Here is a 12,957-nt window from a genome sequence, read left to right as displayed (position 1 = left end):
GACTACAGGTGCACGCCACCAAGCCCAGCTAATTTTTATATTTTTAGTAGAGACAGGGTTTCACCATGTTGGCCAGAATGGTCTCAATCTCTTGAGCTTGTGATCTGCCCTTCTCAGCCTCCCAAAGTGCTGGGATTACAGGCATGAGCCATTTGAAGGAGCTCTTACTCCTACTCTTCAGTTTGATGAGGACACTGCAGCACTGTGATTTTACAACCAGATCTCTTCACTTGTCTCCAGGGCCTGCTGTGGTTCCGTAGGCATTTAGGTTGGCTGCCTCTCATCTAGACCAACTCCCCTGTTTGACCACTGAGAATACTGAGGTCCATGGTGATGACCAACTTTAATTTACATCATCTCACAGGGGCAGACCAAGTCTGCATTGCCAGTTTTTCCCATTTTTAGAATATAGTTTCTGTAACAGACAAATTTTTTACCATAAATAAGAGAACTGCAAAGTTTACCTTTTAAATTCTACCCATTTGGAGCTGGGCACGGTGGCTCACACTTGTAATCCCAGCACTTTGGAGGCTGAGGTGGGGGGATCACCTGAGGCCAGGAGTTCGAGACCAGCCTGGCCAACATGGTGAAACCCCATCTCTACTAAAAATACAAAATTAGCCAGGCATGGTGGCGCACACCTGTATTCCCAGCTACATGGGAGGCTGAGACAGAACTGCTTGAACCTGGGAGGCAGAGGTTGAGATGAACTGAGATCACACCACTGCACTCCAGCCTAGGTGACAGAGCAAGACTCTGCTCCAAAAAAACAAAAAAAAAGTCTGCTCATTCGGCCACGCTCAGTGGCTCACACCTATAATCCTAGCACTTTGGGAGGCCAAGACAGAAGGATTGCTTGAAACCAGGAGTTTGAGACTAGCCTGGGCAACATAGCGAGATCTTGTCTCTACTAAAAATTTTAAAAATTAGCCAAGTATGGTGGCGCATGTGTGTAGTCCTAGCTACTTGGGAGGCTGAGGTGGAAGAATTGCTTGAGCCGGGGAGCTCAAGGTTGCAGTGAGCTATGTTTGTACCACTGCACTCCAGACCAGGCAACGGAGCATGACCATGTCTCAAAAGTAAGTAAGTAAATAAATAAAGAAATCCTGCTCAGTCATACTGAGGTAGGTGATAAAATCAGTATATAGCTTATTTCAGAAATCCAAAGAAGAACAAATCCATGAACAATGTAAGAATGATAGACCACAAGTTTAATGTGAAATGAATCTTATTTGGATTAGGTACCTTAGATAGTTTTAATTCCTTTGGCTAGAAAGTGATGGGTTTTTTCTGTTTAAAAGTGATTTATTCTACCTTATACCCATTAGAATGGTTACTATCAAAAAACACAGAAAATGACAAGTGTTTGAGAGGATGTAGAAAAATTGTGATCTTTGTGCTCTATCAGTGAAAATATAAAATGGTGCAGCCACTGTTACCAAGACACCAGGGTTTAGGTCCTGCTGCTCACTGCACAGAAAGCCAATAACTGAGATAATGAGTGTTGCCAAGAAAAAAGGCATTAATCAGGTGATGCTGCCAAGGAGATCAGCCTCAAATCCATCTCCCTAACCAACTGAAATTAGGGGTTTATATAGCATGGAAGAAATGTAACCACATGTGGGAAAACAGGAATTAGGGAGGGGTAAGCAAGAGAAGTTGGTCAACAGGAAGCAGGTGATGAATTAGGCAATCATGATGGGTGAGGAGTCTGGTGTCTCATTATCCAGATGCAGTGATCTGGTAAATTTCAGTTCCTTGGTACTATCTGGGAGGCCTGATGGTTGGTTTCTTTTTTTTTATTTTTTTTCTTTTGAGACAGAGTCTGGCACTGTCACCCAGGCTGGAGTGCAGTGGCGCGATATCTCGGCTCACTGCAAGCTCCGCCTCCGGAGTTCACGCCATTCTCCTGTCTCAGCCTCCGGAGTAGCTGGGATTACAGGCGCCTGCCGCCACGCCCAGCTAATTTTTTGTATTTTTAGTAGACACGGGGTTTTACCATGTTAGCCAGAATGGTCTCGATCTCCTGACCTCATGATCTGCCCATCTTGGCCTCCCAAAGTACTGGGATTACAGTCGTGAGCCACCGCACCCGGCCGTTGGTTGGTTTCTTAAGAAAGGTACTCAGGTAAGACAAATGTAACTTTTTCAAGTTTTAAAACTGAGAGAGTCAATTTCTATGTTTATTCAAAAGAAATGAAAAATATTAGTTCTATGGGACAATTGGGTTGGTTTCACCATTATAAAAAACAGTATGGCAGTTGCTCAACAAAAAGTAAAAAGAAAATTACCATACAATCCAGCAATTCTACTTCTGGGTATATATCCAAAAGAATTGAAAGCAGGATCACAGAGACATTATTTGTACAGTCATTTTCATAGCAACACCATTCCCAATAGCTGAGATAGAAACAACCTAAATTTGCCTGTCCATTAACAGATGAACAGAATTCCACAATGTGGTGTGTGTGTGTGTGTGTGTGTGTGTGTGAGTGTGTGTGTATGGAATATTATTCAGCCTTCAAAAGGAAGGAAATTTTGACATATGCCACAACCTAAATAAACCTTGAGTGCATTATGTTAAGTGAAATAAGTCAGACACAAAAAGATAAATACTGTACGGTTCCATTCCTATGAGCTATTTTAAATAGTCAAATTTGTAGAAAAAGAAAGAAGCATGGTCATTGCTGGGGGCTGGGGGAGGGATAAATGAGGAGTTATTGTTTAACGAACATAGAGTTTCACTTTTGCAAGATGAAATAGTTCTGGAGATCATTTGCACAACAATGTAAATATGTTTAACACTACTGAATTGCATACTTTAAAATGGTTAAGATGGTAAATTTGATGTTATATCCTTTTTATCATAATAAAAAATAATTTTTAAAAAGAATTTCTTAGTTAAGTCTACTAGAATTTTTTTAAATCTGGTGTAATTATTTCTCAGGTCAGAATGTGGAATCCAAAGATGAAATAGAAAGCAGGTATGTCTCATCCTGCTGAGGCTAACTGAACATTCTGTATACCTCTGGGAGAGATCTTCCATGTACATGAACATAGGTAAGCAAGTTCAAAAACAAAGTCAGACTTTAAAAAGATTTTATTGAAATGACAAATTATGGAATGTTGTCTAGAGCTGGAACTAATAAATTTTTATATTAGATTTCACCTCACTCCAAAAACTACAGTAAAAATGTTTGTATTTAGGCCGGGCGTGGTGGCTTAAGCCTGTAATCCCAGCACTTTAGGAGGCCGAGGCAGGAGAATGGCATGAACCCAGGAGGCGGAGCTGCAGTGAGCTGTGATCACACCACTGCACTCCAACCTGGGTGACAGAGCGAGGCTCCATCTCAGGGAAAAAAAAAAAAAAAAGTTTGTATTTAATATGTTTCAAACTTACTCGAAAAACATAATGTGTAAAAAATTGAGAAATTCCATTGCTATAATTAAGAAAATTCAGATATGTGGAGAATAGAAAATATACTTTATAATATTTAACCCATCCTTATATTTGGGATAAATAATCTAGTTTTTAGATTTTAATAATTTTCTCAATATAGATTAATCACCTCTATTCACTAATCCTAGAGATCGTTGTTCCTGAAATTAACAGCAAGGACAATATTGGTAGCTCACAATGTAATAGTTGCGTATCCACTGGGTCATCAATCACTGAGAAAACGTGAGATCAGTGTCAATGTCCCAGAAGGCAGTTCTAATGCAAACTACCCTCTGAAGATTTTATCATTGTTGACCTATATTTATCTATTGAATAAGGGATCTGTAAGCCACCAGCATGCATATCATTTTGTCTGAACAGCTTTCCACACTGTCTCCTCATCTCTAAAGACTGTCAAGGAAAGCACCACACTCCCAGGTGCCCCAAAAGCAACTCAATGGGCTGGCTTTGGTTCACTGGAGACGTTTCATTCAGCTCCTTTCTGTCAATGTTTCTTACAGACAGTCTATAACCATTGTGCTCCTGGTTCTATATAGAAGAGTGTCTATAAGAGACATTGACAGAGAGGAGCTGAATGAATGATTCTATTCAGCTGTAAACAGTGATGTCCAGGCCTATGGAATGGAAACTGGAATCTGCCCAGGAAACAGATTAGTCTAGTACTCTAAGGCTAGGCCATCCTTGAAATGCCAATTAAAAATCTGTGAGAAAAATGATGAAGAAGTCACAGTTATTACCTGTGTCTTGAAGCTTAGTTGCACCAACAAACATTATCACTAGGCAACAATACTCTCATGAATTCTGTGAGTGATGAGGAAGGGGCATAAGGAGAGAGGAAATAAAGCAATGAGACTAGTCTTTACTCTTAAGAAGTTTGTATCTTAGTCAAGGAGATAAATGCTATTTACTTGATTCCAGAAAATGCATGACAGTCTATAATCAACTATTAAAATTTGTGATTACTTATACTTTTATTAAAAGAATTCAGAGGAAGGCTGTGCATGATGGCTTCTGCCTGTAAATTTCAGCTCTTTGGGAGGCTAAGGTGTGGGAATCCCTTGAGACTAGGAGTTTGAGACCAACCTGGACAACATAGTAAGACCTTGTCTCTAATAAATAAATAAATTAATAAAATTTTAATTAGCCAGGTGTGGTGGTGATGCATCCCTATCGTCCTAGCTACTTGGTAAACTGAAGCAAGAGGGTCACTTAAACCCAGGAGGTTGAGGCTACAGTGAGTTATGATGGGGCCACTGCACTACAGCCTGGACAACAGTGCAAGACCCTGTCTCTAGAAAAAGAAAAAGAATTCAGAGGAGGAAAAGACCAAGGTGATGTAGGTGCCAAGAAGGGTTTCATGAATTTGATATGGTTCCCATTTGATAGAAAGGTAGAACTTGATATACAAAAATAATTTGAGAATGAACCACCCATATGCTCCTGCCTAGGTTCTACAATAAACAGTTTCCATATTTGCTTTATCACACATTATGCTAAGTGACACAAAAGACCACGTGCTTTATGATTCTACTTATATGAGATATCAAAACAGGAAAATCCATAGAGATAAAAGTAGATTAATGGTTGCAGGTGTTGGGTGGGGGCAGGCATGAGGAGTGACTGTGGAAGGGTAAGGAGTTTCTTTTGGGGGTGATGAAAATATTTTGGAATTAGATTGCAGTGATGGTAGCATGACCTTGTAAATGACAAGATCTTGAACAAATCTGAGATCGGACGCAAAAGGTCAGTGGCCAATCTTTGTCCAGGGGAGAACACTACCCTTAATGTCTTAACCCTTGTATGGAAAACCTGTTGTAACAGTTAAGCTTTTTTTTTTTTTCAGACAGAGTCTCACTCTGTTGCCCAGGTTGGAGTGCGATGACACGATCTTGGCTCACTGAATCCTCCACCTCCTGGATTCAAGCAATTCTCCTGCCTTAGCCTCCTGAGTAGCTGGGACTACAGGCGTGTTCCACCACACCCAGCTAATTGTTGTATTTTTAGTGGAGACGAGGCTTCACCATATTGGCCAGGCTGGTCTCAAACTCCTGACCTCAGGTGATCCACCTGTCTCAGCCTCCGAAAGTGCTGGGATTATAGGTGTAAGCCACCACGCCCGGCCTGTAACAGTTAACTTTATATGCCAACTTGACTATACCATAGGGTTCCCAAATTAAACATTATTTTTGAATGTGTCACTGAGGTTTTTTCCAGATGAGATTGGCATTTGCATTGGTGGGCTGAGTAAAGCAGATGGCCTTCTCAAATGTGTGTGGGCATCATCCAATCGAGGGACTGAATAGAAAAAAAATGGCAAAGGAAGGGGGAATTTGTCCTTTGCTTTCTTCCTGTCTGCATGAACTGGGACATCAGTCTTGGCCTGTCCTTGGACTTGAGACAAAGCAGGGACCCTCTGAGAGGCCTGTGGGCACCCCATACGATGAAAATAAAATATTTGGTTCCTTCAAGGGAAATTCCAGGCACCTAGCTAGCCCTGAGAAGTAAATGAGCAACTCAAAAAGTAAGAAGGAATGGTAGCTTAAAACAATAGCCAAGGAAGTTAGAGTTAAAGGATGTTTGGTGTTCCCTATAGAAACTAAAGACAATATCTTAACCTATGTGCCTGAGCTGTTTCCAGAAACCTGGATCCCCATCAAATAAACATGCTGGCATGTAGACCTCAGATAAGGGAAAACTGAGGAATGAAGTCTGCAGTTCTTTATTGTAAAGTTCTTCCTGAGGGGTCTGGAGGAAATCATGCCCATGAGCCAGAGCTAACATTCTTTTCTGCTAACCCCACATTTTTAAACAGAGATTCTCTTCCTTCACTAATTGCAAATCAGAAAGTCTTTGAATATACCTATGACCTATAATCCCCTGCCTTAAGATATCCAACCTTTTGGGGCCAAATCGATGTGTAATCTCCATGTATTGATTTACAATTTTTACTATAACTTCAACTTTCCTAAAATTTACCCCCACCTTTAAATAACACTCACAAGCCATCAGAGGGGTCATGTCTCAAGCGTAAACTGCCCAATTCTTCATGCTTGGGCCCCTCCTTTCTCCCTCTGCAAACTTTCATATAGATGTTTGGTCTATGGCACAGGGTGAGCAGATCCCACTTTGGTCTGGTAACAGAGATTTACACCATTGTGCCCCTGGTTCTTAGGCCTTTGGACTAATCTAGGTCTTCAGTCTGCAAAAGGTAGATCACAGGTGCATTAGTCCATTCTCACACTGCTATAAAGAGCCACCTGAGACTGGGTAATTTATGAAGGAAAGAGGTTTAATTGACTCAAAGTTCCTCAGGCTGTACCAGTAGCATGGGTAGAAGGCCTCAAGAAACTTACAATCACGGCAGAAGAGAAAGGGGAAGCAAGCACATCTTACCATGGCAGAGCAGGAGAGAGAGAGTGAAGAGGGAAGTGCAACACACTTTTAAACCATGAGATCTCATGAAAACTCACTTACCAACCTGAGAACAGCAAGAGGGAGATCCATCCCCACGATCCAATCACCTCCCGCCAGGCCCCACCTCCAATTCAACATGAGATTTGACAGGACACAAATCTAAACCTTATGATTCTGCCCCTGGCCCCTCCCAAATCTCATGTCCTTCTCACATTTGAAAATCAATCATGCTTTCTCAACAATTCCCCAAAGTCTTAACTCATTCCAGCATTAAATCGAAAGTCCAAATCCAAAGTCTCATCTGAGACAAGGCAAGTCCCTTCCACTTATGAGCCTGTAAAATCAAAAACAAGTTATTTCCAAGATAATATAGACATACAGGCATCAGGTAAATGCTTCCACTCCAAAAGGGAGAAACTGTCCAAAACAAAGGGGCTAGAGGCCCCATGCAAGTCCGAAACCCAGCAGGACAGTCATTAAATCTTAAAGCTCCAAAATGATCTTCTTTGACTCCATGTCTCACATCCACAGCATACTGATGCAAGGGGTGGGCTCCAAAGGCGTTGGGCAGCTCCACCCCTGTGGCTCTGTAGGGTATGTACAGCTCTTGTGGCTGCTTTCATGGGCTGGCATTGAGTGCTTGTGGCTTTTCTAGGTGCACAGTGCAAGCTCTCAGTGGATCTACCATTCTGGGGTCTGGAGGATAGTAGCCTTCGTTTCACAACTCCACTAAGCAATGCCCTAGTGGGGACTCTGTGTGGGGACTCCAACCCCACATTTCCCATCTGCACTTCCCTAGTAGAGGTTCTCCATGAGGGCTCTGCCTCGCAACAGACTTCTGCCTGGACATCCAGGCATTCCCATACATCCTCTGAAATCCAGGCAGAGGCTCCCAAAGCTCAACTCTTGCCTTCTGTGCACCCACAGGCCCAAGGCCATGTGGAAGCCTCTGAGGCTTGGGGCTTGCACCCTCTGAAGCAACAGCCTGAGCTGTATGTCCTCCCCTTTTAGCCACAGCTGGAACTAGAGCAGCTTAGACACAGGGCACCATATCCCAAGGCTGCACAGAGCAGCTGGGCCCTCAGCCTGACACACAAAACCATTTTTTCCTCCTAGGCCTCTGGATCTGTAATGGGAAGGGTTGCTGTGAAGGTCTCTGAAATGCCCTGGTCTCTGATATTTTCCTCATTGTATTGGCTATTAACATTTGGCTCTTGCCGGGCATGGTGGCTCACACCTGTAATCCCAGCACTTTGGGAGGCCGAGGCGGGCGGATCACGAGGTCAGGAGATCAAGACCATCCTGGCTAACATGGTGAAACCCTGTCTCTACTAAAAATACAAAAAAATTAGCCAGGTTTGGTGGCGGGCGCCTGTAGTCCCAGCTACTCAGGAGGCTGAGGCAGGAGAATGGCGTGAACCCAGGAGGCGAAGGTTGCAGTGAGCCAAGATTGCGCCACTGCACTCCAGCCTGGGTGACAGAGCGAGACTCCATCTCAAAAAAAAAAAAAAAATTGGCTCCTCTTTACTTATGCAAATTTCTGCAGCAGGCTTGAATTTCTCCCCAGAAAATGGGTTTTTCTTTTCTACCACATGGCCAGGCTGCAAATTTTCCAAACTTTTATGCTCTACTTCCCTTTTAAATATAAGTTCCAGTTTCAGATAATCTCTTTGTTCACATGTATAAGCATACACTTTTAGAAACAGTCAGGTTAGCTCTTGAATGCTTTGCTGCTTAGAAATTTCTTCTGCTAAATACCCTAACTCATCTCAAAGTTCCACAGATTTCCAGGGCAGGGGAAAAATGCCTCCAGTTTCTTTGCTAAAGGATAGCAAGGATGACCTTTATTCCAGTTCCCAATAAGTTATTCATCTCCATCTGAGACCACCTCAGGCTAAACATCATTGTCCATATCACTATCAGCATTTTGGTCAAACCATTCAACAAGTCTCTATGAAGTTCCAAACCTTCCCACATCCTCCTTTCTTCTTCTGACCCCTTCAAACTGTTCCAACCTCTGCCCATGACCAGTTCCAAAGTCACCTACACATTTTCAGGTATCTTTATAGCAGAACCCCACTCTCCTGGTATCAACTTTCTGTATGAGTTCATTCTCACACTGCCTAAAGAACTACCTGAGACTGGGTAATTCATGAAGAAAAGAGGTTTAATTAACTCACAGTTCTGCAGGCTGTACAGGATAGCTTCTTTCTTTCAGGAAGCATGGCTAGAAGGCCTCATGAAACTTACAATCATGGCATAAGGTAAAGGGGAAGCAAGCATGTCTTACTGTGGCAGAGCAAGAGAGAGAGACAGTGAAAGGGGAAGTGCCACGTACTTTTAAACCATGAGATCTCATGAGAACTCATTCACTATCACAGGAACAGCAAGGGGAAATCTGCCCCCATGATTCAATCACCTCCCAATATCTGTGTGTATATATACATACAGTATATATATACACACACACATATATATGTATATATACATACAGAGAGAGATTTATTATGAGGAGTTGCTTTACATAATTATGGAGGCTGAGAAGTCCTGTTGATATGGTTAGAACTTGTGTCCCTACCCAAATCCCATATTGAACTGGAGGAGGTGCCTGGTGGGGGGTGACTGAATCACGGGGGCAGATTTCCCCTTGCTGTTCTTGTGATAGTGAATGAGTATATATATGTATATATGTGTGTGTGCATGTGTGTGTGTGTGTGTGTATCTATAGCTCCTGTAGGTTCTCTCTTTATATATATATGTGTGGGTATGCATACATAAATATATATATGTATATGTATATAAACATATGTGTGTATGTTTATACATCTCTTGTTGGTCCTCTATATATATATATATATACACACACACACGTGCATGCACACACACACACACATCCTTTTGTTCTGTTTCTTTGGATAAACCTAAGTAATAACCTATAAACACACAATAGTCACATAAACCTAAGAACAGATAGAAAATGGAGTGTGTGATTTTGTGAAATATATATGTGGTCTTTGACCTTGTTTCCTGGCATACAATTCCTAAAATTCTTAGATTCCCCAAATTGATGTATTTTTGTTGCTAATGATTGACTGACGGCTGGAGCCCTAAGGTAGCTTCAAGATGGGGGTTGGTCAACAGAAAAACCAAAGCAGGATGAGAGAGTTAGGGTTTTCAACGTGCCCCCCCTTGAATTCTGGGAAGGGGAGAGAGGCTCAAAGTTAAGTTGATCACCAATGCCAATGATTTAATCAATCATGCCCACGTAATGAGGGCTCCCTAAAAGCACAAAAAAGACTGGGCTCAAGGAGCTTCTGGACAGCCCAACACCTGGAGGTTCTTGGAGAGTGGCATGCCTGGGAAGGGCATGGAAGCTTCGTGCTCCTTCCTTCATACCTTACCCTATGCATCTCTTCACCTGTATCCTTTGTAACATCCTTTATAATAAACCAGTAAACCAAAGTAAGTGTTTCCCTGAGTTCTATGAGGTGCTCTAGCAAATTAATTGAATCCCAGAAGGTGATCATGGGAACCCCAATTTATAGCTGGTCGGTCAGAAGCACAGGTAAAACAACCAAGGGCTTGCAGTTGGTATTGAAAGTTGGGGAACAGTCTTCAAGACTGAGCCCTCAACCTATAGGACCTGATGCTATCTACAAGTAAATAGTGCCATCCAGCTGGTGTCCACTACAGAACCGATTGCTTGCTTAGTGTGTGGGAGAAAAAAACCCACGCATTTGGTCACAGAAGCCTTCTGTATTGATTGTTATTTGAGTGAGTGAATAGAAAAAAAAAAGCATAGTTTTGAGTTTTTTCCACTCAGAAGAGTGATAGAAAAAAATAATAAAAGCATATTTCCAATAATGTATAACAGAGCTATTCTTGATGGTTAGAAAACAACATGTTTATTTTCTTTTTTCAAAAAAAAGGTTGGTATCTGTGATCGATTTGCATTTACAGCTATAGCTAAATGTTTCCCAATACTTATTTGCCCTCTGCTTTTTTTTTTTTTTTTTGAGATGGAGTCTCGCTCTGTCACACAGGATGGAGTGCAGTGGCGAGATCTAGGCTCACTGCAACCTTTGCCTCCTGGGTTCAAGTGATTCTCCTGCCTCAGCCTCCCGAGTAGCTGGGATTACAGGCGCCTGCCACCACATCTGGCTAATTTTTGTATTTTTAGTAGAGACGGGGTTTCACCATGTCGGCTAGGCTGGTCTCAAACTCCTGACCTCAAGTAATCCACCCACCTTGGCCTCCCAAAGTGTTAGGATTACAGACATGAACGCCCTCTGCATTAAAGAAAAAAAGGTAATAAATAATAGCCTAGCAAGATTTCCAGTTTCTGTGTCACATCATCACTGTCCAATATCTCTAAACCATTGCTTTTAGATGTAAAAAGGCAATGCATAGAAAAGATATGAGATATATAAAAGAAGCAGGATTTTAATATCAAAATGCTGTATGCTAAGAAAATCTGTAAGGAAGAATAGAGGACCCAAAAACTCAATTCCAAAAACATAATTTGATTAACTACTTAGATCAAAATAGTCGTAAAAAAAACGGTAATGGCTATACAAACACAGAAACTCTAATTTTAAAAAATTTATTAGGCCAGACACGGTGACTCATGCCTGTAATTGCAGCACTTTGGGAGGCTGAGGCGGGTGGATCACAAGGTGAGGAGATCGAGACCATCCCGGGTAACATGGTGAAACCCCGTCTCTACTCAAAATACAAAAAGTTAGCCGAGTGTGGTGGTGGGCGCCTGTAGTCCCAGCTACTTGGGAGGCTGAGGCAGGAGAATGGTGTGAACCTGGGAGGCGGAGCTTGCAGTGAGCCAAGGTCACGCCACTGCACTCCAGCCTGGGCGACAGAGTGAGACTCTGCCTTAAAAAAAAAAAATTATTCATATCCTTTCATTCCGCTGATCCTTTTTTAAGCCCACCTTCTGATACACTGCTATTCTCTATGTGGCAACACACCAAAAATCACAGATGGTGGCCGGGTCTTTAAACAAGAATAACATATTTTCCTGTTTGAATCACAAAACCTTAGAGCTAGAGATGACCTCAACACTTCCATTAGGCAGATGAATGGCTATCTAAAAAAAAAAAAAAAAAAAAACCAGATGGCCATTTTCTTAATTTATAAGCATTTCCAGAGACCAAGAATTTTAATTGAACCCAAACGAGAATAAACTGTAAAATATTTGATGGAAAAAAATTTTAGCAAAATCACAAATGCAAATGAAGTCTGTATATTTTGTTTGTTAACTTTAACCTATATGTTTTTATACTCACTAACCAAGTTCAATATAAAAACCAGTGAACTAAATCTAATATAAATCTCATGAAAAGGGAAAACCAGAGGTGAATCAAAATTCAACCCATTTTCATCAGGTTGTCATTACGGCTAGTTCAGGAAAAGAACTCAGCTCTCCATCAATTTGTGTAACGGCCCCACGGTCAGATGACTCCTTTGCCCTGTGAAACCATTTCCATAGGCTGGCTTGTTTCTGCCACAGCATGAATTATTGCTCTGAATAAGAGCTCCCATCTCCATTCATCATGGCAGAGGAGTTGAGAGTGGAAAGAGGCATGGGAACCCTATTTCAGGACCTCCAACCCAGCTAGACTGCATGCAACACATGCCAATGACTTCATAGAGATTTAATCCAGAGTCAAAAAGTCTCATCATTTGCATTATTCATACTTAAAGAAGTCCCAGGCATAGGCTCATTTATAATGACACCAACCATTTGTTGAACAACTAAATAAGTAGGCATTTTAGTGCTCATTCTATTGGCAGAGTACCTTCTATGTATTTTTTAAATATATTCAGAGAAAACTGCTATTCATTTCTTCCTTTACCAAACACACCCTAATAGCATAAGGAATAAAGAATGCTGTTTGTTCTACTATAATGGCAGTAGTCAAAATACCACAGTTCATTTGGAACAGTCTCTAGTATAAACCAGTAAGAGAACAAAAAGTAATAGTTTGTCTCTTCTCTTTGAAATAAGATTTATCCACCACCCCAGAAGTTCAATCACAAACTTAGGTAGACAATTGATCATCAGATAA

Source organism: Gorilla gorilla, chromosome 11 (genome assembly GCF_029281585.2).
Source record: "Gorilla gorilla gorilla isolate KB3781 chromosome 11, NHGRI_mGorGor1-v2.1_pri, whole genome shotgun sequence".
NCBI lineage: Eukaryota > Metazoa > Chordata > Mammalia > Primates > Hominidae > Gorilla > Gorilla gorilla.
The sequence above is the reverse complement of the archived record's forward strand: the minus strand, read 5'-3'. Positions refer to the sequence as shown.